We start from the raw sequence: 26,830 nt of genomic DNA on the forward strand, positions 1-26,830 counted from the left end.
GATATGGTGAGCCTCACTCTCCTCAGTCTTCCAAAGAGCTGGAATAGTTACTAGGACTTTGTGAATGGAAGGGAGAAACTACTGGATTGGGAACGACTGTGGTTGGATTTGATGTAGGAGGAGATCAAGAGGAGCATAAGAGATGGTTCTTCATCTAAGCATGATGATGAAGAAAATCTGGCCTTAGCAAGTAAGGCAAGGAAAGGGAAAGGGAAGGCTTCCCATTCCAAATCAAATTCTTCTCATGGAGGGAAGAAGATTGACAAATCTAAAGTGAGATGCTTTAATTGTCATGAGATGGGCCATTATGCAACTAATTGTCCATTGAAGAAATCCAAGAAGGGATCCTTGAAAGGATCAGAAGGTGAGGCATTAGCCTCTTAGTTCTAATTGGATTTTACCCTCATTGCATGCATGGTTTCATCGATGGTGGGTTGTGTTTAGTATCTTGACAGTGGAGCCTCATTCACATGACCGACAATAAAAGTTTATTCAGTACCTTGGAGGAGAAAGACCTCAAGATGCGCATAGAGATGGGTGATGACGGAAAGTACTATGTTTCAGGAGAAGGCACGGTTGCTTTTCAGAGGGAGCATGGAGCTCCTCTCACCTTGACTGATGTGAAGTATGTGCCTGGACTGAAGAAGAACTTGGTGTTGGTCGTGATGTTGGAGGACAAAGGCTACGGTGTTGTCTTTAGTAAAGGAGAGGCATTACTGAGACACATAGCCACGGGTCAGACCAAGAGGATTGGGATTAGAGTGAAGAACCTCTATAAACTAGAGGTAGATGACTGTGTTACATTGAGTTCGAAAGCAGAATTGGTGCAAAGCCAAGACATTGGCGAGTTATGGCATAGGCGGTTGGGCCACTTGCATCATGGGGCCTTGAAGATAATGCAGTAGATCTATATCGGGCTTCCCAAAGGTAAACTTGAGCAAGTGGACACATGCAAAGGTTGTGCCTTGGGAAAGTATGCCAAGTCTTCCTTTCATGATCAAGACAATGGAGGTGAAGTGATCTTAGCGCGAGTTCATACTGATTTGTGTGGACCATTCTCGACAGCATCCACCGCGAAGCAAAGGTATTATGTGATTTTCATTGATGATTTTTCTCGTAAATGTTGGATTTATTTCATGCAGAAGAAGGACCAAACCTTCTCAAAGTTTTGTGAGTTCAAAGCTTTGGTTGAGAAAGAGTCAGGGAAGAAGATCAAAGCCTTGAGAAGCAACAATGGTGGAGAGTATGTCCCTCAAGAGTTTAAGGACTTTTGTGCAGCGGAAGGAATTAAACGAGAGTTGATGGCACATTATAACCCACAACAAAATTGGGTGGCTGAGAGGAAGAATGGAACGATTGTAGGGGAAGCACGGGCTATGCTACATGACCAAGGCCTACCACTTCATTTGTGGGTTGAGGCATGCAACACATCGGTCTATTTGCAGAATATAAGCCCACATCACATACTTGGGATGAAGACACCAAAGGAAGCTTTTTTTGGGAAGAGACCAGATGTGGGTCACTTCAGGATCTTTGGCTCATCGGTATATTGCCATGTGACCAAGGATGCCCAGAAGAAACTTGAGCCGACAATGAGTTGGGGATACTTGTGGGGTACACTCATACACCTCAGAACTATCGGGTGTACTTGCCTACCAGTCAGAGGACAATGGTTTGCAGAGATCTCAAGTTTGATGAGCAGAAGGCCATGTGAGTTTCCCTTGAGAGGGAGCTCCAACTACAAGCTATGGAGGAACTATTGGTTCCTAAGGAGGAGGAGCCTCATACTGATGCGGAGTAGCTGCATGCAGAGGTTCTAGGAGTGGAGACATCCACTCAAGTAGAGTCTTCCAAAGAGGGATGGAAATGCACAAGAGAAGCTGACAGATTGTTGTCGGATGCGAGAGAGAATGTGGGAGAACCATATTCTCAGCACAGACAGAGGAGGTCACCTGAGAGGTACACTGGGTACATGGCCCTTGTTGGGGAATGTGTTGAGACCAAGCCATCTTTCTTTGAGGATGCAGTGCAACAGTCGATTTGGGTTGATGCTATTGTGGAGGAGTATGACTCCATAGTTCGGAATAGTGTTTGGGATGTGGTTCCAAGACTGGAGAACAAGTCAGTTGTGAGTTCCCGTTGGCTTTACAAGGTAAAGCAAGTTGTTGATGGTAGTGTGGAGAAACATAAGGCAAGATTTGTTGCCTGTGGTTTCTCACAAGTCGAGGGGATCGACTATGATGAGACTTTTGCTCCTATCGCAAGGTACTCATCTACCAGATCGATGTTGGCACTATCAGCACAGATGGGTTGGAAGATCCATCAGATGGATGTGAAGACTACATTCCTCAATGGCAAGATTGAGGAAGAGGTGTACATAGAGCAGCCATAAGGTTTTGATACCTTCGATCGTAAGTTGCATGTGTGCCGACTCAAGAGAGCTTTGTACGGGCTGAAGCAAGCACCTCATGCTTGGCACACCAGGATTGACAACTACTTCACTGGGTTGGGCTTCACAAAGAGTGAAGCGGATGCGAACCTATATCACATCATTGTGAAAGGTAAGCCATTGATCATTGTTCTTTATGTTGATGATCTCATATTAACAGGTGATGATCAGTTGATCATGTCTTGCAAGGAGGACCTTGCAAGAGAATTCGAGATGAAAGACATGGGTCTCATGCATTACTTCCTTGTCATGGAAGTGTGGCAGAAATATGGGGAGTTGTTTGTGTCTCAGGGCAAGTATGCCAATGAGATACTTAGGAGATTCCACATGGAGAAGTGCAAGCCCATGCAAACTCCTCTAGCAGGTAACTTGAGGAAGGAGGATGCTACTACAGGAGAAGTAGTAGAAGCTACTGTGTATCGGCAGCTTGTGGGTTCACTGATGTATTTAGTGAACACACGACCAGATTTGTGCTATGTCATGAACTAGCTGAGTCAAGCTATGGTTCAACCTACCAAGATGTTTTGGAAGGCGGAAAAGCATGTTTTGAGATACCTCAGAGGCACATCTTAGTATGGATTATGGTACAGATGGACATAGGGAGTGAAGCTACAAGGCTTCACGGATGCAGATTGGGTAGGGAGTCCATAAGATCGGAAGAGCACATCAGGAGAAATTTTCAACCTTGGGTTAGCTGTAGAGTCTTGGTACAACAGGAAACATAGGTCAGTTGCACTAAGCTCAGCAGAGGTTGAATACATGGCTGCAAGTCAGGTAACATGTGAGGCCATCTGGATGCGGAAAATTCTAGTGGTTTGTTTGATCAGAGGATGGATCCAATTGTGATATATTGTGATAATCAGAGTTGTATCAAAATATCTAAGAATCTAATATTTCATGACAGGTCTAAGCACATCGACATTTAGTACCATCATCTTAGAGACTGTGTGGCAAGGAGGATCATGTTGTTGCACTATATTTCAACCGAGGAGCAATATGCTGACATTTTGACTAAGGCATTGTCAAAGTGTAAATTCGAGTTCCATAGAGACAGGATCAGGGTGGCAGATAATCCCTTTCTTGTTGAGAGGGAGTGTTGAAATGTGGCAACAAGAATATTCCAATTTTAAGTTGTCCTTGAATTAAAATTCGAGTTTAGTCTCACCAGCTACTTGGAAAATAATTAGTTAATTCATCTTGAGTTAATTAGTTGGAGAAATTCAAGCTAAAAGTCTTTGTGAAGTCATGCAACAATTATCCCTTAAATTAAGGAGATTATCCCTTAATTAAGGAGATAAGGATGAGTTGTATTTGAGTTGTAATGAGTTAGCTCAATTAATTGAGTTAAGTCCATTTAAATTAGTTCCAAACAGTTTGAGGAACTAATTGTGAGTTCAGTCAGTTAATGCATGCATGCATGCAAATAGTGTACTCCAAATAATTGAAGATTCTCTCATAAATAATTCATGCATGTCAGTTCAGACAAAGACCCAATTGAGATTAAAGACAGGGACAGTGTACTATCAGTTGCAAGAATTTTCCTATAAGAAAATCTCTTGCATGCAGAAGGAATTCATTCCTTGAGATTTGCATAGTTTTACAGTGTGTTGGAGCAGTGTGTGAGATCAGTGTCACACAAGGTTACAACTAGATCACCCAGGGAAAACTACACAAGGAAATAGGAGGCTTGGAGGGCAAAGGAGAAGGCATATGAGCAATCTATTCTGTCTATGAGCAGCAGTGAGGGATTGTACTGAGAGATGGATAGCTGTGAGAGCTAAAGCTGTGTGTAATCCTGAGATATTTCCACTTGTATGATAATACAAATAACAGTGTTTTTAGCTGAGGCTTTCCCCAGAGTATTCTTCTATGTTTCATGTGTATTTATTCTTCTTCTCTGTTATATGTGTTCTGCTTGATCTTGCTCAAATCGATTAAGCTTCTACAAGTTTGATTGTAGAAGTAGATTAAGTATTTTGCTTTAGTTATATTGCATAATCAAGTTACTCTACAGTCAGAATTTCTACACACAAGAGTACCCATCCCTTTGGGGATTTAATAGGAGATCATGCACCATTGCTACATGTCAAAAGTCAATAAATTGTGGGCCCATAACCCACAAGCTCTCGGATTGGAGCCACCAGGGTTGAAATGAGGAATCCCTAGAATCAGTATTCATCAGAATCATACTCCCTTTGCATTGCTTCTTTCCATTCATCATAAGAAGCCACTTCTTTAAAGGAAATTGATTCAAAGTTAGTAGATAAATTCACTTCAAAATCAGATGAAACATCCATATCATCAACTGAATCAAAATTATCTACATCACCTCTATCTTGTTTGGTGGAAATTTTGGTTCACGTCTTGTCGAACTTATCAGGATGAACACTTTCAAGTGTTTTGGTGAGCCATTTTGAGGAGCCTATATAAGGTAGTCTAGGTTGCTCCATCGATTGAGATGAGTTTGCATCAAGACTCAAACTTCTAATTCTCTCAATCACATCAGTTAAAGGGTCTTCTTGATCTTAAAAGTGGCTTGAACTTCATGAGGGGGAGACTATGCCTCAGAAGGAGATTCCATAAATTGATTCAATATAGGGATCCCCCCTTCAAGATGTGGAATCTCATTATCAAATTCATGATAAGTTTTTTCATGAATGAATGTATCCAAATGATCAAGCTGTGGCTCAATAGTGTTGTCAATCTTAAAAGATTCAAGAAAAATCACATCTCTAGACAAGATTAACATCTTTTTTACCTCATCATAAAGAGGATATTCTTTGGTCGTATTGGAATACCCCAAGAAGATACATTTTTAGCTTGTTGCATCAAACTTGCTTCTTTATTCCTTAGTATTTAAGGCATAACATGTGGACCCAAAGACTTCAAGATGCTTTACTGAAGGAATGTGGCCATACTACATTTCATAAGGAGTCTTATTTTTGAGAGCACGAGATATACATTTGTTTTTTACATATACTACACATAGAACCACATCAACCCAGAACATCAACTTTACATTTTTGAAAAACATCATTAAGCAAACCATATTTATGATAGTCTTATTCATTCTTTCAACTACACTTGTTGAGAAATGTATGGAACATTAATTTAATGTTGAATCCCATGTTGGTGAAGATACTTTTCAAATTCATTAGAAGTATCTGTGTCACGCAATTCAAGTTTGAATTATAGTTCGACAACAATTAAGTTTGATACAAATTCAATTTTTTTAATGAGGTTCGTATGAGATTCAACATTAAGTTGAAATACACATATTTTTCAATATATATATAAACATGCATGAGTAAGAATTTTGATTATTAAACATATATGAATAACTTAATCATAGTAACATCTAATTATCAATGACATTGGTTAAATGTGAACATACACCATGATCATAGTTTTCAAATGCAAAAAGAAATGACATACTTTTCAATCTTGAAAATTTAGAATAATGTCTATAATGTCAAATACTTGTAATATGTTAGGTCCCTATACTACTAGTGTAACCCCTTATTGTTATTAGTACAACCCCCTTGTTATATCGTTGTGCCCATGTAGTCCCCATATTGTTATTATTGTGCCCCATAGAAGCCCACTACTATTATTATTGTGCCCTTACATTATTATTGTTATGTCGGCTTTGATTATATTATGACCCCTTAGATTCCTATATATAGAAAGGAGGTATTGTCATTTGTATCATCCAATAATTATTCATTTGTGTAATGTAAAGGAGGCTGCCCCCTCAAAGAGGCTGAATTCTAAGGCACTGATCTATCTTTTCTATCTTTTTGTGAGCTGGTTTCACAACATTTGGTATAAGAGCTTTGGATTCTAGGGTTTCGTTTCTCCAAATAGGTCATTGTGGAATTTTCGCTATAAATTTTTTTCTATGACTTTTCAGAAGCGAAAAAAAACTCATTTGAGACAAAATTGCACTAAACCTTGTGTTCGAATTTCAGATCTTGGCTTGCTATATTTTCGGATATATGATCTGATGAAGTTAGGGTTTTGGTAGATTCCCGAATTACATCCTAAATAGGTGACCTTGGGAAAATCGTCATAACTTTCTCTCTGAGCATCAGATTGAAATTTCGTCAGAAGCTACAAAAAGAGGATGGACTTTATTTTGTTGGGGTATAATGTTCAGAACCTAAGGTTGAAACAATGAGACGTGGCATGTCGTACCAGTTCACTCTACTAAACTAGTCTATAATTAGGTCATCGTGGGAGATTGAGAATAAAGCTTTCTTCGGGAATCCAATTGTGGTCAGACTTGCAGAGTTAGAAAGAGGACTTAGAGGGATATTACAGGCAGGAATTTTAGAACTTAAAGGTATGAAATTACAGAGTTACAATCGTTTCAAGATTGAGCTCCTAAAATCAAGAAAAAGCGAGATGAGGAAGTTTGATGGCAAGGATCTGGTAAATTGGATACTACAAATGGAGAAATATTTTGATATACATGAGGTTCAACTGTTACAAAAGGTACATATTGCATCTTTATGTTTAGAACCAAATCAATTTTTATGGTATAAAGGGCTTTGTTCTCGTAAAGCACTTGTCACTTGGTCAATTTTCACGAAAGAAATGATAGCACATTATGAGGATACAAAGAGTAACACTTTCTTTAGCTAATTGATAAATCTCGAACAAAAGGGTTCAATGGTAGATCACATTGAGGACTTTCAAAAATTGAATATAAGGGTAAATGATATTCTCGAGAGGCAAAGGATCTATGTCTTCATAGGGACTTTAAAGGATAACATTCAACATGAGGTTCGTCTTTGAGAACCTGATTGATTGGAGAAGACATTCAGGTTGGCAACAAAAATTGAAAGCGAAATTATGGAAACAAGGAATCCCACCACTCACAACTATAATTATGGAAGTGTTTTTTCTCTTAGCCTTCCACAACCTACAAGGTTTACACGACAACAATTAGAAGAAAAAAGAGAAAAAGGGCTTTGTTACAATTGTGATAGCAAATATAGTAAAGGTCATAAGTGTGCTGAGAAGAAATTATTTGACATAGATTATGAAGAGGAGGAAAAAAAGGATGAAGAAACATCAAAAGAAGAGGATATACACCAAGAACCAACCCAAGAGAAAGAAGAAACGAATCCGACCATATCTTGTAAAGCATTGGCAAGAATTACCACTCCTCAAACTCACAAGATAAAAGGACATATCAAGAAGAAAAACGTTCAAGAAGTGAAAGATCACATTGAGAAAGAAGAAATGAATCCGACCATATCTTGTAATGCATTGGCCAGAATTATCGCTCCTCAAACTATCAAGATAGAAGGGCATATCAAGAAGAAAAAGGTTCAAAAAGTGAAAGATCACATCGAGCATCAAGAAATGAATCCAACCATATATTGTAATGCATTGGAAGAAATTACGACTCAAACTCTCAAGATAGAAGGACATATCAAGAAGAAAAAGATTCAAGCAGTGAAAGATCACATTAAGCATCAACAACAAGTTCTCCAACTTTTAAGGGATAATGCCACTTTGGTGCAGAATCGAATGAAACAATGGGCATATCAAAACGCAGTGATAGAAGTTTTGATGTAGGTGATTGGGTATTTTTATGATTACATCTCAAGAAAGCTATTTATGAGAAGGAAATGTTGGCAATACTACATGCACTTAAGAAATGGCGACCTTACCTAATGGGAAGACACTTCAAGGTAAAAATGGATCATGATAGTTTTAAATACTTTTTAGAACAAATATTATCTTTAGAAGAACAAAAAAAATGGGTCACAAATATGTTGGGTTGTGACATTGAAATCATCTACAAAAAAGGGAAGAAAAATGTTGTTGCAGATGCACTCTCAAGAAAGGATGAGGATGTAGAAGCATTGTTTTGTGCTATTTCTATTATCAAACCAGATTGGATAAACGAAGCAATGGATGAATGGAAAAAGGACGAAGAAGCGTGGCCACTCATTCAAAATTTGCAGAAGATCCTAGTTCAAACAATATTTCCAGAACTTGACGAGGAAGGAAAAATCATATTGGAGCCTGGAGGAGTCAGAGAAACAAGAACCTGACAGCTATGAAATTGATCAATTTCAGAGTATCTCATCAAGTGGAAGAACTTACTTGCTGAAGATTCCACATGGGAGGACAAGAATTTTATACAGAAGCGTCAAGAACTACTCAAGCGTTGAGGACAACACTTTTTGAAGGAGAGGGGCATGTTAGGTCCCTATACTACTAGTGTAACCCCTTATTGTTATTAGTACAACCCCCTTATTATATTGTTGTGCCCATATTGTTATTATTGTGCCCCATAGAAGCCCACTATTGTTATTATTGTGCCCTTACATTATTATTGTTATGTCGGCTTTGATTATATTATGATCCCTTAGACTCCTATATATAGAAAGGAGGTATTTTCATTTGTATCATCCAAGAATTATTCATTTGTGTAATGTAAAGGAGGTTGCCCCCTTGAAGAGGTTGAATTCTAAGGTGTTGATCTATCTTTTCTATATTTTTCTGAGCTAGTTTAATAACATAATCTCTGAAAAAATAAAAAAATTAAAACATAATAATAATTTAAACATACAAATTACAATACAACTATATTGCAAAATCATGGAGAACATCTTTAAATTTCAAAATTCAAAAAATAAGAAGTCAATAATGTCAAGTAATAATAACCCATAAATGCGAAGCTCAATTGTTGTTTTATCAAATGTGGCTTTAGGGGGGGGGGGGGGGGTCGACGAATTTTGAACCTCAAAATTCAAATTCGACAAACTGTGTGACGTTGAGAAATATATCCTTTTACACGAAGGGAGCCAATATGTGATTTTGCACCATTTTCAATCCATGCATGAAAATTTCTTAAAGTTTCAAAAGCTTTTGATTTACTTTTCAACAACTATACCCAACACATCTTGGTGCAAATCATGAATGAAAGTCATCATATATATATTACCATTTGTGAAAGGAACATGAAGAGGACCACACAATTTAGAATGAACCAATGCAATTTTTCTATGCACTCTGGAAGTAGAATCATGGAATGGCTATTTTCTATGTTTTCCTAAGATACAAGCATCACATTGCTTCAATTTCCTTGGAAATGTTGGCAAACGAGAAATGCCATTCTTTTTCAACAAACAAAGACTATCATAATTAAGATGTCCAAATTCTACATGCCATAGAAGGTTGGATGTTATTGTACTTTCATTATATTGAGAAATGCATGCACTATTTTGTGCATGAGCAAATTTTCCTTGTAGCTTCAACAATCTTTCCTCTTCTGCTCGGCAAGAAAACTATGTTGTCAAATGCTTTCCTTATCTATACTTTCCTATCAAACATGTCAACGGAGAGTCCTTTTTGGTGAATGTGAACAAGAGACAACATGTTTCTTCGTAGATCTGAAAGGTAGCATGCATCATGTAGAAGAAAATTAGGAATTCTAAGTAGTTTAAACCTAATGGTTCCAAGTATGGATGGATTGAGACTTGACTTGCTTGCAAAGTACATTGCTCCATCTACATTGTTACTGCGGTCTTCAAAGAATAATTTCTGTAAGGTCATATGGTAGGTTGCACCTGTATCAAGAATCCATGTATCTCTCCAAGAAGAAAATGAAGCATGGAACAAATATTTAGTTACTCCAATATTGCAATGGGAAACAACATATTGAGCAGATTTAGGTGATTTACCTTTAGATTTTGTTGGGGCTATTTTTGGGATAAAAGGGTTGGAGAAATTTTGAAATAGTTTTGATAATTTTGGTTGAGTTACGCACAATAATAACGCAAAGGTATCAATGCACAAAACTTGTGTAAGAGTATTAGCACATGGAATCATCACAATAGAATCAATGCAAAAAATCATTGCAAAGACGGATGACACGCAGAGTGGTTGAGGATGAAATGGTTAAGTTTGATTGCATCTTTGGAGCTAGTTTTTGATTTGGTTAAGAAGAGCATGTGTAGTTTACCTGTCCATGGTAATGCCCATGATAATTATTTTCTATTTTATTTCCCATGGCAATGAGGTCAGCTTGGGACCATGTAATTGTGTATAAATAAATGCAATCTAAAGGGATTTTCTTGGATAATGTTGGGTTGATTGTTTCTATGTCTTATGTTAGGTATTGCCAGGTTGGGTAATATTGTAATGTTATGCTATTTAGGCTGGAGAGTTGAGGTGAAATACTATTGTAATGTTGTAATGCTACACTGAGTTCCCCTTTTTGAATATTAATGGAAGATGTTTGATGTTTTTTTCTCTTATTTCTCAGTGTTCATCTAATGTTTGCGTGGTAGAGTAGAACAAGTTCAATTTCAGTATAGTTTCGAGAATAATGAAACGTATTGCATGATTGAGGCACTCGTACTTCTAAATTTTGTTAATATCTTAATAATTGTAATGATTATCATGAACATCTATAAATGGATTAGCACCTGAGTATGATTTGAACCCTATAGAATGTCAAGAAGGGCAACTGTCATACAATTTTTTATTCCTCTTACCACTATGGAAACTTGGTTCCTACAGTTCCCATAGGTGCCTCTATTCAGACATCACCTATTTTACAAGTGAGGCTGAAAGGATTGGTGTCTAGTGGGGTTTTGTTGGTCGAACTATGTGCATTAACCTAGGTCAGATTATTGTTAGTGCCAACAAATACTTTTGTTGCTAGAACATGGGTTTAATACCGATGGGAATATGAAATCCTACCAAGGAGGAAATAAATCAATGGATTGAGGAGAAGGAATAGGAATTTGTTGCTATTGAGATTCGAAAAATTAGCAAGGAAAAATGGTTAGAGAGATATGTCTTCATGGAGTTCTATGGAATTTTCTTAATTGAATTCCCAAATTTTCTAGCAAAGTGTTATGCAAAAAAATCACTCTTGTGAACAAGAGAAATCTCCCTAGATTCAATGGTTGAATCTAGTAACAAACAAACAAACTAGTAAATCTTTCCCTAAGTTCATTCCTATTGAATCATAAGCAAGAATGTTGGAACATGAAATCCATACCTTTCAAACGCAATTCCTAATGAAGATCCTTGCTATGGTTCAATGTAGCTCCTCAATGGTCAAAATCAATACCTTCAAACATAATAACAACAAATTATCAAAGGCATATGATAGATAAATGACTCAATAAAACCCATACTAGTGATCAAGGAAATTGATACCTAATACCATTATCAATGGAAAAATGGAAGTAAACACACAATACATTAGCTCCATTGAACAATATAGTGGGAAAGAAACACTCTTTTGTATTAATCTTGAATAAGAAGGAGTAATACAACCTTAGCCTTGGTGATGTAGGTCTCCTCCCAATGGTCTCCAATCCTCCCTTTAGGTGACAAGCTTTCTAGCTCTATTCCAACAACATAAGTTTACATTCAGAATTCCCCCTTAGGGCTCTGGTCTATGTTGAATTTATAGGCAAAGAGGAATAGCTTTGAGATCCTCTTCTCAAGGAATGAGATCCTCAAAAGGAGGGATTAGGGTTCCACAAAGGGAGGAAGTTTGCTCCATGAACATAGGGATGAGGCCCAAGTATGTAGAAGCTCGAGGATTTTAGTTGGGAATTATTCTTGCAACAAGGCTTCTAGAAATCACTTTTTATTATTACTTACATTAAGATATTTGCGCAGTTCATAATGGAAGACAACACATAGATTAGCGCATACCATAATGGTAAATATTGTGGTTGTGCAAATTCTAGCTAGGAAACAATGCAAGTCCTTAAAAGTAGGTTTTTAAGTAATGTAATCTAGGATTCTTGTTGTCTTTGGGATTGTTTTTCTTCTAACATTGCAGGGGAATGATTCATTAGATAGTGAGAGATCTGGATTGGTTGTCATTGCCTAATGGTGACAAAATGATGTGTAACACAGAGTGGATACATAGGTTGAATGACTAGAATAGAAATTGGAAACCTGACAATCCTAAAATGTGGACCCTTGAGCTAGTTCGGTGATTAACATTTGTCATAATAACATTTATAGTTAAGTAAATTATTAGTTTGAGATTATTTTAGTTATTGAATCCATAATGTCATACAACATTGGTGAAAGAAAGCTTTTGAAGGGACAACATGGAAGGCATATCATATTATTACCAACATTCATTAAAATTCTATTGTGTGATAAGGGAATTCCAAAGATGGATTCAAAAAGTATGAGCCACTAAACCCCTTGTGGGAAAAGGGTGAGCTGGGGGATGGTTGTTGTCAATTTTGTGTTGGCATTGATTTCAACAATGATCTATTGATGCAGTGATATGTAGGACTCTAATATGACTATCTGATGGATTTGTTATAAATGACAGTCTGAGTAAGAAGGATCTAATGTTGAATGTCTAAAAAATGACGATGATGCAGGGAAATGATTGATTGATGGAGCGTTTGAAGAGAGTGGCTTCTACAATGGCTTGTGTTATCAAGACTGCGTAATTATGCAGAGTAGTATTGTATAAGTTGTGTAATTTATGTTAGGCCCTCACTGTAGCTTATGTAAATGTTGGTAGGAAGCAAAAAAAATTACCCCACCCAACACCTCAAAAACCATGGGTTTCTCCATTTCACCTCGACTCCTTGGTTTTGTGTCGACTTGATTCTAGTCAAATTTACCACAGTAGATTCCCAAGGTACGTTTGGTCGGCTTGATCTAGTCAAGAGGATTGATGGATATATACATGTTGATTGGTACTTGTGATGCAAGTGTGTTCTCTTCATGATAAAATATTCAATGGTGTATTCTCTGATCTGAAGCGATTAAATGCTTAGCTCACAATTTGAAGGCTATGGTTCATGTAAAAGTTTATGTCATGTCACATGACTGAGTTTAATAGTTCAAGCATGTTTTCATTCTTTTTTTCTTGTTATAGTACAATTGTGATGTGTGCAATGCCTTTTCCAATTTGATTTAGTCTCATATTATCTGATTTAGCGTTGAAGCAAGATATGTCTAGAAGTGATCACATGGTATATTTATTTTATTCTTGTGCAGTTGTATATACGTGTAACTGGTTATCAAGGTATTTTTCTTCTCTGTTCATGTGTGATCAAATGGTGATGAGTATTCATCTTCATCTGGTGTGTGTTGTGTAATAAACTATGTGATATTTGGAAGCAAGGTTTGATGTTCTTGTTCTGATCTCATTCATGTATGATCCCATCTTATTTGATCTAGCACAAAGATGAATGGTTAGGGTATTGTTGTAGGCTCTACAACAACACCCAAAATTTTGGGAATATTAAATTTTTTTTGGTGGGCTCCACTTGCCTCAAGCCATCAGGGTTATGATCAGGTTTTCAATGTGTCAATCTCCCCATGACTATGTTTCTATCAAACCCTGTCAATCCACATGTTCACACAATGCATATTGCATTCATTCCTCACTTTTCACCCCGATTATTGACCTCATGAATGCATTACGGTTTAGGGTGGTTAGTTTTTCTGATGGTGCATCATCCTATAATATGCATCGCAAAGGCACCATGTGTGGACAAACAAGACTTCAATTTTGATTTCATTATGTGGATCGTATTAGAGTTTGGAAGAAACCATAAATTGTCAAAAGAAAGGTTTCCATCATGTTTTAACCTAATTCATATGCCTCTAGGGGCACATTCTCATCGACATTGTGTGGCATTACTGTAAGGATCATTGCTTTCATATTCCCCTAGGCTCATCATTGGTTCCCCATCCCAGTGTGTGCATTAGGGTTTGAGGTAATTACTATCTTTTTTGAAACCCTGTGCCATCATGAGTGCCTTCGACGCCCTTTTCAAGGTTTAGGTTGATGAAGAGAGTTCACTTGTATATTGCAAGCTAATTTCCATAAGTTTTATGTTGTGTCTTGTATACTTCACTTAAAGAAACATTTGTGATATTTAGATATTCACATTGGCGAGGTGAAGTTCTTTGAGGCCTTGTGGAACTCACTTAGACCAGTCTTTAAATTCTTCATTTTTTATTAGGACTTCATGGTTGAAATGCATGTTAATGAATCCACTAACCTATGTGGTATTTTGGCATGTAGGAAAATCGAAAGGACAACACCATAAGTTCCAGGCCAAAGTGTAGGAGTCTTGGAAAATGGACCATACACTTAAAGTTCCCATTAATTATTATTTTCTTGGGCCAATGTATCAGTGCCTTAGCGTTACCCCAAATCAAATGGTGGGTTCCCTTGATATATGATGAGCCTTGGTATTGCAACAAGAATGTTGCAATTCCCAAGGCTACCAAATTTAATTATCAACCTGGGGTTCATACAAACTTAAGAGGTATCAGCACTATATGTGCAACATAAAATGTGTCCTTCCTTTGATGTCATGATGTAATGGAGTGCATGTAGTGAAGTCAAACCCTAAACTAATTACAGAAAATGAAATGCTTGAAATGGAAACCTTAACCTATTGCAAGAAAGAAAGTACAAGGAAAGAAACCTATTCTAATTGCATAAAGTAAAGACCATGAAATAAATTTCAACCAATACATTTCAAAGAGTTTATATCCATTAACAAAGTTCAATGGATGTGGCAATCAAGAAAATCATCATTGTATTATCCATTCATAAATTTGTCCATTAACCAAAATCGCTGAAATGTTTTCCATGGGTAAAGAGGCAAGTCCTAAGTGGTATTTAGTCTTACCTAATCATTGATTTAGATCCTAGGGGTCTTGATTCAACCCTAAGGGACAATAACCAAACTTCTTGAGAAAATTTGGGCAAGTATATACACGTTGGAAGAGTACTATAGGGTTTCCTGTAGTACTACTACATGAAACAACATATTTTCTATAGGGAGTTATAATTCACCGAATGACCAACCAAATCAAATCCAAATTGGATGGGATTTTTTTATTTTATTGACTAGGATGTCTTAGGTCTCCATTACAAGTGGAATCACTCAAAAATACCTTTGTTAACCCATGCTAAAAAATGGCAGAAAATTACTAGTCTAAAATCTAGAAATTCGAGAACTAGTGAGCTAGTAAATCTATCAAATGCCTAACCTAATCAAGTGAAAATGAAATGGGGTAATTTTTTTTGTTAAATATGATTTTTTTGTGATCTAATTCGAGTGGAATCAAATCGATTTAAGATCTTTAGCATGGCCTCTAAAAAATAGCAGAAATTTACTGTTATTTGCCACAAAGGACTTCTAGAAATCTAGATTTGGTAATAAGAAAACTAATCCAAGTAACTCAATGATTACTATGACCTTAAAAAGTTGTTCCAATGATGAAATGATGTTTTTGATCCTGCAAAGGAACTTACGTAAACCATTTAACCCAATCCTACAACAAGAAATCATTAATACTAAATGCAGGAATAGAAAGAAACAAGAACAAGAGATGCATGTGAATAAGAAGTGAAATGAAGAAAAGTAAATGATAAAAAAGAAATCTGAGGCTCCTCGAATAGCCAAACCCAAGGAATCACAGAGTCCTATGGAGGAGACCAAGATTTAGAAGCTGAACATGGCACCAATCTTCATTATTTCCATCAATATAATTACATCCCTGTGAGAAATGACAATGAAGCTGCAAAAATATGAGTTCTCTCCACAAGAATACTAAGAAAAATCAACCCCTAGAGGAAAATTCGACTTGGTACTTATACAAAATGATTAGGAATCATTCCCCATGAAAAGAAGAATCTTTCCCCACCAAAATCCCTTGATCAGTGGATCTAGTTCCCAATACTAGGAATATGCATTAAATGGCAGGGAACACATTCTTAGATTTTCTCAATCATTGGAGCTCCAAAATTTGTGCCATAATTCCATAATATCTTGTTGATTTATTATTTAATATTGATCCTCCTGTAGTAGGGAGCAAGTCCCTAAATTATCTCTCCAAATCTTCATAATCTGCCCATATTCTCACAATATTCCACAAAAATAAATAATATTAGGCACAAACATGCGATTAGCCATAAAACTTCCTAATGAACATATTAAAGTTAAAAATACATTATATAATGCAAAAAGAGAGGTTTAATGTGCTGAAGGATGGTCAGATAGACCTTAATTTATGTCTAATTTAGAGACATGGGCCTTAATTTATGTCTAACTTAGAGGCCCATAATACCTCCCTGGTGAAAATGTTGCTCGACCTCTGAGAAACTTAGTGACCTCATTTTTCCTCATTCATGGTCCTGATGGCATATCTCTTGTGCATTCCTCAGTCCTTTCTCTTAAGAATCTTGCTTGTAAGTTCTGGAAGGACAAGCACAAAAATGTAATTGTTCTTTTCATGTTTGTTTAACAGTCTTTTAAGCAAGAAAAACATAACTTTCATCTTTGCAAGTGAACTCTGTTGGCTTGTAAATACATTTCATTGATATCCTCTCCCTTGAAACCTTCATTCTATTTTCACTAATTTTTCCAAAACTATTTGTGCATAGAAAAGAATCACAGTGTTTCTTGAGACCATTAGCTTGCTTTCTTCCCCTTATTCAAAATGGGTTATAGAATATTTTTCAGTTTGGCAAGGTCTTCCACATCCTTTTCCAACCTTCTGCTACCTTTTCCCACCATTTTGACTCCTTTGAAACCTTCAAAACGCCTTTAGATGAGAATTAGGACATCATGTAGTAATTCTACTGTTTCCTATAATAGTACTATAGGAAACCCTGTAGTGGTTCTTGTAGTACTACGAGAAACCTGTTTAAACCTGTTTTGAGTAGAAATGATAGTATGAGCCTAGGGTAGGCCCTCAACTTGACTTTCATGCCTTTCTCCCATTTCTATAACATCTTTTAGGTCTTGGACAAAAGCTAGAAAGAGATTAGAGACCTCTTGGAAAGCCTCTTTTCATCACTGCAATTTGAGTTCTAATTTGATGGTGAATTCTTTCATTCCTTTTGTTCCCTTATTCTTCTCTTTTGTGGCCTAGATGATTTCCTAATGGACTTGGAGTTCTCTGTTTTGATTAGGTCTCTCTTAGGCATTGCCATTTTGGGTTTTAGCACAATTTGTTCCTTTCTTCCTTCTTGTAGCAACATTCTGTCTTCTTGTAGCAATCATTCCTCCTCTTTCAGGGTCTTCTAACTGTATGGGAGTGATGAGAAATTATGTAGAGGGTTTGGAGGATGATTCTAGGGCTTAAAGGGAGTAGTGTAGGTTTGTTAAAATGGATAGGATGTGCTTTGTGTGTTTTTTTCAAGAAAATTTCGGGATGGGACAGAGTGTAGGGTTTGTTATTGAAATACTTTTTTTTCTTATGACATGGGATGGATGAATGATAGATAGATAGTGGATATGAAGTGGATGGAGGGATTGGAGTGTTGTGGTGACTTGGCATTTGCAGAAATTTCTTCTTTTAACTACTGTCCCCATTCCTCGAAATCATCACCCTTCCTAATTTGGCTTTTCCACATTGCATGAGTGAAGGAGTGAGATGCAATTAACTAGTTGAAGATGGCTAAGACTGTTGACCCATTCTTAGCTTATAAAACCCCATCTCTCATGAATTGACAAACAATTTCTAACTATAATATGCTCAAGAGAAGAGGTCAAGAATATTGCATACTTGTACCTACCTGATGGTTGTTGGAGAGACATGCATGATGTTGCTGAGTTGATGATTGATCCATTGTCCTCTGGGGGTGATAATTTCCTTTATTTGATTCTACACAGGTCTTCATAGCTTGTTGATTCTAAACTTTTGTCTTCCAGTTACCATGAGCAAGCTATCCTAGTCAAGTCCGGTCTTCTTGGAGAGATGGTTTTGTCTATGGGTGTTGTTCACCTTCCCTATACCTTATTCCACCATTAGACACCTTTCCCACATTTCATTCTACCTTTACTACCATTTCCTAAGCTTTCGACATGTTTCCTGTAGTAAAATAGGGCATCGTGTAGTAGAACTAGGTATTACATAGGAAAATGACCTCCTCACTAGCTCAGAGGAGAAAGGAAAGATGACTGAAAGACTGACCAAGTTCACATGTCTATTTGTCAAGCTAATGCTCTCCAAGAACTAGCAACCTAATTTATAAAGCTTACTAGCAATGCATCAGGTGTGTTAGTGCCTAGGGTAACTCTGTTTGTTGCCTTGGGAAGAGCGTTAATCAAACTAAGTGAGTTTCCATGGGTCAAAGGAACAAGTTGACTGAGAAATATCCCGATATTCACTCCTATGTCAGCTCATAAAAGCAGGGAAACATCAAGTTTTGACCTGTTTGGAGGAATTACTATTCCTAACGGAGTCTACAAACGGGGAAAGAGCACAAAAGCATGGAAACATCTCTTCTTTTTCCCAAAGGAACTCATGAAGGATTTGGCAAGGCTTATCCTCTCATGCTATATATGTGAGGCTAGGGCCATTGTGGAAAAGGGTCGAAACATTTGAAAGGATTTCCTATTTGACTGTCGAAGCTAATATCTGACAAAGGCATTGCAAGAGGTTAAGAAGGGGGGGAGAGAGAGAGGAGTTGGAGGAGTAAGGGAAGTATGATACAACCAATGGTTGTAATCACCCTCTTCTATCATTAATATAGAACTGCAATTGTTTTTTCCACTCCATGGCATTGGTATTGTAATTAGCTTACATGTTTATGAAATGTCATTATTATGAGTGGCTTAGATACATGTAATTAGCTATCTCTATATGTTAGTGCATTGATTGTCAAAGTTATATGTTGTGATATTACACCTTGTATTATCTATGTGAAGTTTTTGATCTTGGAGCTAGCTGAAGGGTCTTCAACTCTGCTACTTTGCGCTCTCCAGAAACACCACACCAAGACTTGAGGTAATAAGTCCTTCTTCATGCTTTGATTCTCATTTGATTAACATGGATATGCACGTATCTTTGTGCCAGCTACAACTAATATGAAATTCTGCCAGGGATCCCGGGAAGATCCTTGAGGGTATCTCCGTCACCAAACACCCATGCATTAATACCTATAGCAGAATTGGCGACTCCCTGGGGACTACACTTAGTTCCCGGTTTTCTCCCAGAAAGTTCCTAGATGTCTCTTTTTTCCAGGCCTCCTTGTACTTCTTGATCCCCTTTCTGACTACTCAGGACTATACAACACCCTTCTCTTTGTGCTCAACCCTAGATCTGATCCCCACAACCTTGTTTTTGATCCTATTTCCTTACTAACGTTGTCTTCCAGTGTAAAAAATGCTTTATAAAGCACTGGGGCCTTACACACAGTGCATTAGTGTAGCCACTAACTCTCTGTACCCTCTATTACAGTGTGTTAGCCAACAATTTCTTGATAAATAGACTGTTCTGTGACCTAATGGGTTGGGAAATCTGCTTGTAGACTAATTAGGGATCTGCAGCTGTGCAAGTTTAATTGATATCTGTCTCTTGAACAATTTTTTTCTTTTAGAGAAATAGCTTTACTGCTTAAAGTTTTTTTTATAAAAAGAGAATACAGTTTTTTTTGGTTAGATCTACATTTATTTGGTTTCAAAAGTTGTTAGTGAGCATTGTAGTTATGTCGGTTGTGCTTGTGTTTTATTGTATTGGATGCATGATATATATATATATATATATATATATATATATATATATATTGTGACATATAAATGAATCTTCCTTTGTAGAAGCAACTTATTCATCGAAAGTGAATTTTTTAAAAGCATTTTCTTTGCATGATTTGAGTCAGAGTCCCACATAACTTCATAAGTCAACACCCCCACTGAAGAATTTAACAAAGTACATTTAAAATTTATCTAATAATAAGCAACAACTCTTTTTTGAGTAAACACATATTAGTTTATGGTAGGATATTGGGTTAGGTAGTTGTGAGTTAACTGCCCAAGATCATACATGAAAACTAGTGTCATTAACGAGGGAAAACCTTCTACACTCATACTATCCGGGACCACTTTACTAAAAGTGGAGCTAAATACGAGACAACATCGGATTATAAATGAAGGTAGCTCGCCTTCGATTGCATCTCCTTTGGGTATTCTATGTATTGGGGATCCCTTCGGGGATATCGGAGCTGAGTCGGGGACTCAGTTATCTTGCCCACATAGCGTACTGTCTACGACTATGTCTCCCCGGGTAGTGTTTGTGATTTGAGGTGGCCATACTTTTAGGGATGAATACAAGGTGACTAGGGCAAGCTACCCTGGTACTTAACACAAATGAACCTACTCTGTCTTCCTGGACGGTGCTCGTCTTCACGAGAGTACTTGGTCCCTTAATTTGAGGTTCGGGCGAAGCTAAAGAGTAATCGTAACTATACATTTTGCCAACTCTCTCTTTTGTGCATTGTGACACTGGGTTTCATCTCCAGTGAACAATTGTTATCAGACATGATCATTCCCTCTGCTTGTTGATTGATTTATTTAGAGTATTTTTTGATTTTTTAGGTGCCAGCTTATTATCACTGAGACTTTAATAAATATCATTGTAAAATCTATTGATAAAATTTATCAGTCACCGTGGCTACATCCGGCCTTCGTCGTCAATATAGATAGTTGTTAGGTCTTCCCCACTCATTGTGGAGGATCCGCTGAGCCCCAGTGAATCAGATTACCCATCTTCAGGCAATCAGTCTCTAATATCTAACACTGAATCAGTTTGGACATCCCACGACTCAAGCTTACCGGAAGATTTATTTACTGAAGGTTTCATTCCTTCATACAATCCCCCGATCACAAATCCATTGGGTCCACTCTTGATTCTGGTTGCATTTGTACCTCCTATGTCTTCTGTTGGAGCTACACCTACCATCCCATCAATGACTAATGGGTCGTGGGATTTTGTGGACACTTTTTGTCCACCGCCACCTCCCCAATCGATAGTCAATACCACACCTTTGATGGCAAATCCTGCTATCCCAACTGTCCTAGTTTCAAACCCTATCATGACACCCAACACGAGTGGAACCCAATACATACTAGTTTCTGCCCCTTTTGTGTCAGCTCCTGGACCTTCGACAAGTGCTACATATAGCGCTCCTTATAACGCTGCATATAGCATGGTTAGCATGGGTCCCTTCAACAACCCTTTTGGTTGGAATCCATTGTTTAGTTCCAACCCCCAGGTTTAGATGCCTAGGGGCACCATTCCCAATATGCAAATACTGGCTAGGAATGTTACAGTTCCCCCTCCATTTACAGGACAACAGGGATAGTCATTGATTGACATGAACCCTCCTTATGTCAGTCAAGGACCTATAGTCAATTACGTGGCGAACAGGATCCCTCAACAAGGTCTTGCTCAATCCATATGGGAACCCCACTCTCAACCTCAAATGAGTCAAGGGGGCATTCCTTATCCTGTGGGCACTTACATCCCCCAGTCTAACAATCCCTATGGACAACCACAATATACGATTGTACCCCAAGGAAATTATTATTCCATGCATCCTGTGTATAATATTGTGAACAACAAGATGGGAGGACCACAAGGATACTCAAGTCATGTGTCATCACCTTGGTCTGATCAGGGGCATCAAACACATTGCCTTTCTTGGCAACTCTTGATATCCCTGACTTGTACAAACTCACTAATGACCCCATCTATCACAGCTTACTTTCGCCTCCAAAACCGTGAAAAATTCCCATAGACATCCCGAAGTTCGAAGTGAAACAAGGGGAAGATCCAAGTACACACATCACCGCCTATCATTTATGGTGCATTTATAACTCCATGGTGGATGATAGTATCCAACTTAGGCTCTTTCCTCGCACCCTTACTGGCAATGTAGCCAAGAGGTACATAGAGTTACTGTTAGCTCTGCTATATAACATCAATGTTCTAAAGGTTGGTAGCAAACTTGGCCCTTGATCGTGCTCGAAGAAGGTCTTTAACTGTTGCCCTCCCCTTCTCCTTTACTTCTCTCACCCCCTCGCCATCTCCATTTCTCATGATTTTTGGTTAAAATCATATAAAGCGCCCTCACTCTTAAGCCCGAGTGCTAAAACCTATACCCCATATAACTGCACGCCTTCACAAACTCCCACTACCGTGACCTCAATTGTTGCTCTCCGCCACCCTCGATACAACGTTTCCTTGTCACATCCAATGAAATCCACGTGATTTAAACCCCGCCGTTCGATCATCTCTGACGCGATCGGACGGCATCCGCTTCCCCCGCAATCACAATGTAGCAGCGAGTTAACACATGAGCGCTGGTGCGATCAATACCACCTACCGCCGAAACCGATATTCCCACTCGCTAACTCCTGCACGCCTCCTCCACCTGAGATCCAACGACCCACGTTCATTCCGCCCCGCTTTCCTGATAGTCCCCGCCGTCTATCCGCTTGATCCGATGGCTGATTTCCATCCTCTGTCCTGCTCGTACATTTTCCATGCAGTCCACTCGCCCTGACCATTCTGTGCGCCCGAAGGACGAAGGTGACCTGTTTACTAGTACCCGGTGCATTTTCTCTTCAACAACCACTTTCAACAGACGGTATGGCTGAGAAAGAATAGGATAGGGCCCGAGTAGGTGAAGGCATTGAATAGTTATGGAATTTCGTTCTACACGGAACTCCACCTACCAGCTAGGACAGTAGAGCATCTGAGAAAATCAGATTTATTCACTGAAGCAAGTTAATGCACTAGAAACTCCAAGCAGTTAAAGCGGTTGGTGGTCAATTATGACCCCTGCATACTTAGAATGGTCGAGCGCCTTTGTAATGAGACTCTATATATACCCAAAAACAAGATGTAATCAGGGTTGATGGTTGATGTTTTGATGTAAGGTTCAACTTTTGGAGACTGTGACTATTTTGATACTTGCAGCGTCTCATCTTCATTTTCAGCTAATACAAGCTTCTTTTGCTGTTAATTGTTCACTTTTCATTCTCCCTTTGTTCTAAGCTGTGCCTAATATGCTGTATTTATGAACTCTTGATATTTAGCATTAGAGGAGCAGTCATCCTACCTCTCTGTTAAAGTCTTGTATGTATCAGTGAATGGGTTATTCAGGTTTCTTTTCACCCAATGCCAGAGAGCTGTCATCCTATCTGTGTGTTGGGGAATTAGATTTACAGACTTCTTTACTGGTTGTAGCTGGCCATCACATGGTCTTGTGCATCTTCTGGTGTGGTCAGTATTCTTCATTTTCACCCAATTCTTAATTGTGAGTAATTGGTGGTCTAAAGCCTTGTAGTTTGGGGGTGTTCATGCATGTATGGAGCCAAGCAAAGTAGAAGTGGTTATATAGCTTGAACAAGCATCATTCCTTCCATTCATCCATTTCCAACATTAAGTTGAGTTTGTAATGTTCCCGAGCATCTCCGAGCTACAACCTAGGAGAGTTTCTTGGGGTGATAATATTAACTGGCGCCGTTGCCGGGGAGAGGAGATTGAAGCTCAGCTTCCTTGGGAAAACGACACAGTTCCATGCTTTCATGATAGACAAGGTCTGGACACATTTCAGGTTGTAATCATCTATCTGGAGACTCTACTGGAGAATCAACCTAGTGGCGACTCCACTTTCCAGTTCTGGCTCAGTTTGTGAGGCATACCTGTAGAAATCCTCAGAAATCACCTGCTGACCCAGTGCCTGACCCTGAGAAGATTGTTAAGCAAAGTAGAACATCGCAAAAAGGAGCATCAGGATCAGGTAAGCCTAAAAAATCTTATGTATCTCTGCAAGAGAAGGTTATAACTGAGAATATACAGTTTGAAGATCTAGAGCCTAACGTCGTTAGTGAAGAAATACCTTCAGAGATTCATAAAGCTCCTTGTTTATTTAGTTCCCCTTTGGATCTCAGTCCAAAGAAAGCCTCCCATACAGTCCATCATATTCCTTTGTCCTTGTCATCTATTTCATTGCTTCCTACTATTCAATCTGCTAGTATCCTTCCACCTACCTTAGCCATGGTAGCCCAACAAGCACCCACGAAGATGGAAAGAATCATAGCTGCTAGGTATGGACCCTTGGTCTTTCCTATTCCTTTGAATGCCATGCTTGTAGGAGAATACCAGAAATACATGCCTAAGTTCACTGGTAACAACTGAAGAACACCTTGAATCTTTTTATAGTTATGCTGATAACCTAGATATCAGTGAAGATGATGTGTGGATGAGAGTGTTTGTCTAGAGCCTTGATGGGGAGGCTAGGAAGTGGTTCAGAGAGTTGGCCCCTAGGTCAATAACAGACATCGAAGCATTAGATGATGTTTTTCTGAAGCACTGGGGAGATAAAAAAGACTTGCTATATTACCATACTGAGTTTGGTAACCTAAAGAGGGAAAATGGGGAATCATTGCCTGAGTTTAATAAGAGATTCAACAGTATGTATAGTAAGATACCAGATGAAGTAAAGCCTACCCCCACCTCTGCCAAACTCACTTATGCCAATGCTTTTGACTCGGATTTCTGCCTGTTGTTGAGAGAAAGAAGGTGTGCCACCCTAGCTGAAATGCAAGATGCAACGTTAGAGGTGGAATCAAATATCATGGCTGCAGAAAAGCTCAAAAGTCATGCTGATAGAAGGAGGCAGAGAGGTGAGGCTTCTTCTTCCTATGCTTTGTCTTCAGAGCCTAAATTAGATAAAATGACTAAGATGATAGAGTCATTGGCTGCTGAGATATCTAAGTTGAAGGTCCAACAAAGTTCTGGAAAGACAAGGCTTCCAAACACATTTTCTCCAAGAAATCCAAATCCATTCAGAGGAGAAAATGAACAAGTGCAAATCATTTAGAGGGGTAAAGAGGCCCATGAAGAACAAAGAGTGAAGGCTCCCTTCCAGAACGTAGTCATGGAAGAGGAGCAAGTTGAAGAAGAGGATGAAATCCATTGCATGGAAGATAAAGGAAATACTACCTTTTTGACATTGGCCGCATACGAAGAATCATTACTCCAAGACCAAACCAGTCAAGAGTGGGACAAAGAAGCTGTTCCGCAGATTGGTGAGCAGGAAAGATATAATCTGAGGTCAAAAGCAAACAATGTCAAGGAGAATCCTACCCAAAGAGCTGCTGTCCCAACAAAGCATCGAAATATCAGACAGGAAAGACCAGTAGCTGATCCAGTCATCCTCAAAGCACCAACTCAAGAGGTAAGAGGTCCTGATAAGTCCCCTTCCCCTTTCAATTTTGAGTTAGAAGTCCAGAAGTTAAAAATATCTATACCTCTGATAGAACTAGCAAAGAGTGAAGTTTTTAGAAAGCCTATCCTTGATGCCCTTGAGCTGAAAGCCTCACAAACCCCCACTGACTACGTCAATTTGCAAGATGATAAGCCTGTAGTTGTGCTTAGCCTAATGATCAAACCTGCTGATAATAGCTCCCCATCGTTTTATGTCTCCTTGACCATTCATGACAAAATCCTCCACAATTGCCTGCTAGACATAGGGGCCAACCACAATTTGATGCCTAAAGCTGTCATGGAAGAGTTGGGCCTTGATATCACTAGACCATATCATGACTTATTCTCATTTGATTCAAGAAAGGTAAAATGCCTAGGATTAATCAAAGACCTGGCCATTACCCTAACTCAGTTGCCCATGAAGAGCATGATCATGGATATTGTGGTAGCAGATGTCCCTCCCAAGTTTGGCATGCTGCTGTCCAGAGGGTGGATTAAGAGACTAGGTGGGACATTACAGAATGACTTATCTTATGCCACTGTCCCAGTTTTTGGAGGGGAAAGTAGGAGATTGTACAAAGAAGCACAACTGGCCTACATCATTAGTGATGAGAAGAACCCTTCTAATCATCCCATATATGCCGTGGACACTGACTTTGGAGCTTTTATTCTCCAAATTGAAAAATACCGGAAGGCTTCAATGCAGATCAAGAAACCAGTAGTCCAGGCTGAGAAACAGTAAGGAAGTCTGGTTTGGGAGATGTTCTTTGATGGAGCATGTTCTAGGGAGACCGCAGGAGCAGGGGTGGTGTTGATATCTCCAAAACAAGAAAGCACACGTCTGTCTTTTAAGCTGTATTTCCAAGTTACCAACAATATAGCAGAATATGAAGCTCTGATATTAGGCCTTAATGTAGCTAAAGATAGAGGAATCAGGAACATAAAGGTGTTTGGAGATGCTGACCTCATCATTCAACAAGTAAACAAAACATTTCAAGCAAAGCACCCAAGGCTGAAAGCGTACAGAGATGAGGTATGGAGACTTAAAGATTCTTTTGATAATTTTTGTATCTCATATATCCCTAGAGTAAAAAATCAGCTTGTCGATTCCCTTGCTATATCTTCTAGCATGTTTATTCCTCCCATGCCTCCCGGACTAGTTTATGAAGTTCAGGTGAAATACAGACCATCCTTGCCTGATAATGTCCGACATTGGAAAGTTTTTGAAGATGATGATGAAGTGAATAGGTTTTCGCAAGTCATTGATGAATTTTTTAAAATGCAAATTGACCAAGAGAATGAAGCCTTGGAAGAAAACCCCCAATCCCA

Source organism: Pinus tabuliformis, chromosome 3_2 (genome assembly GCF_031772625.1).
Source record: "Pinus tabuliformis cultivar Carrire ecotype Pingquan chromosome 3_2, CPIR1, whole genome shotgun sequence".
Classification (NCBI taxonomy): Eukaryota; Viridiplantae; Streptophyta; class Pinopsida; order Pinales; family Pinaceae; genus Pinus; species Pinus tabuliformis.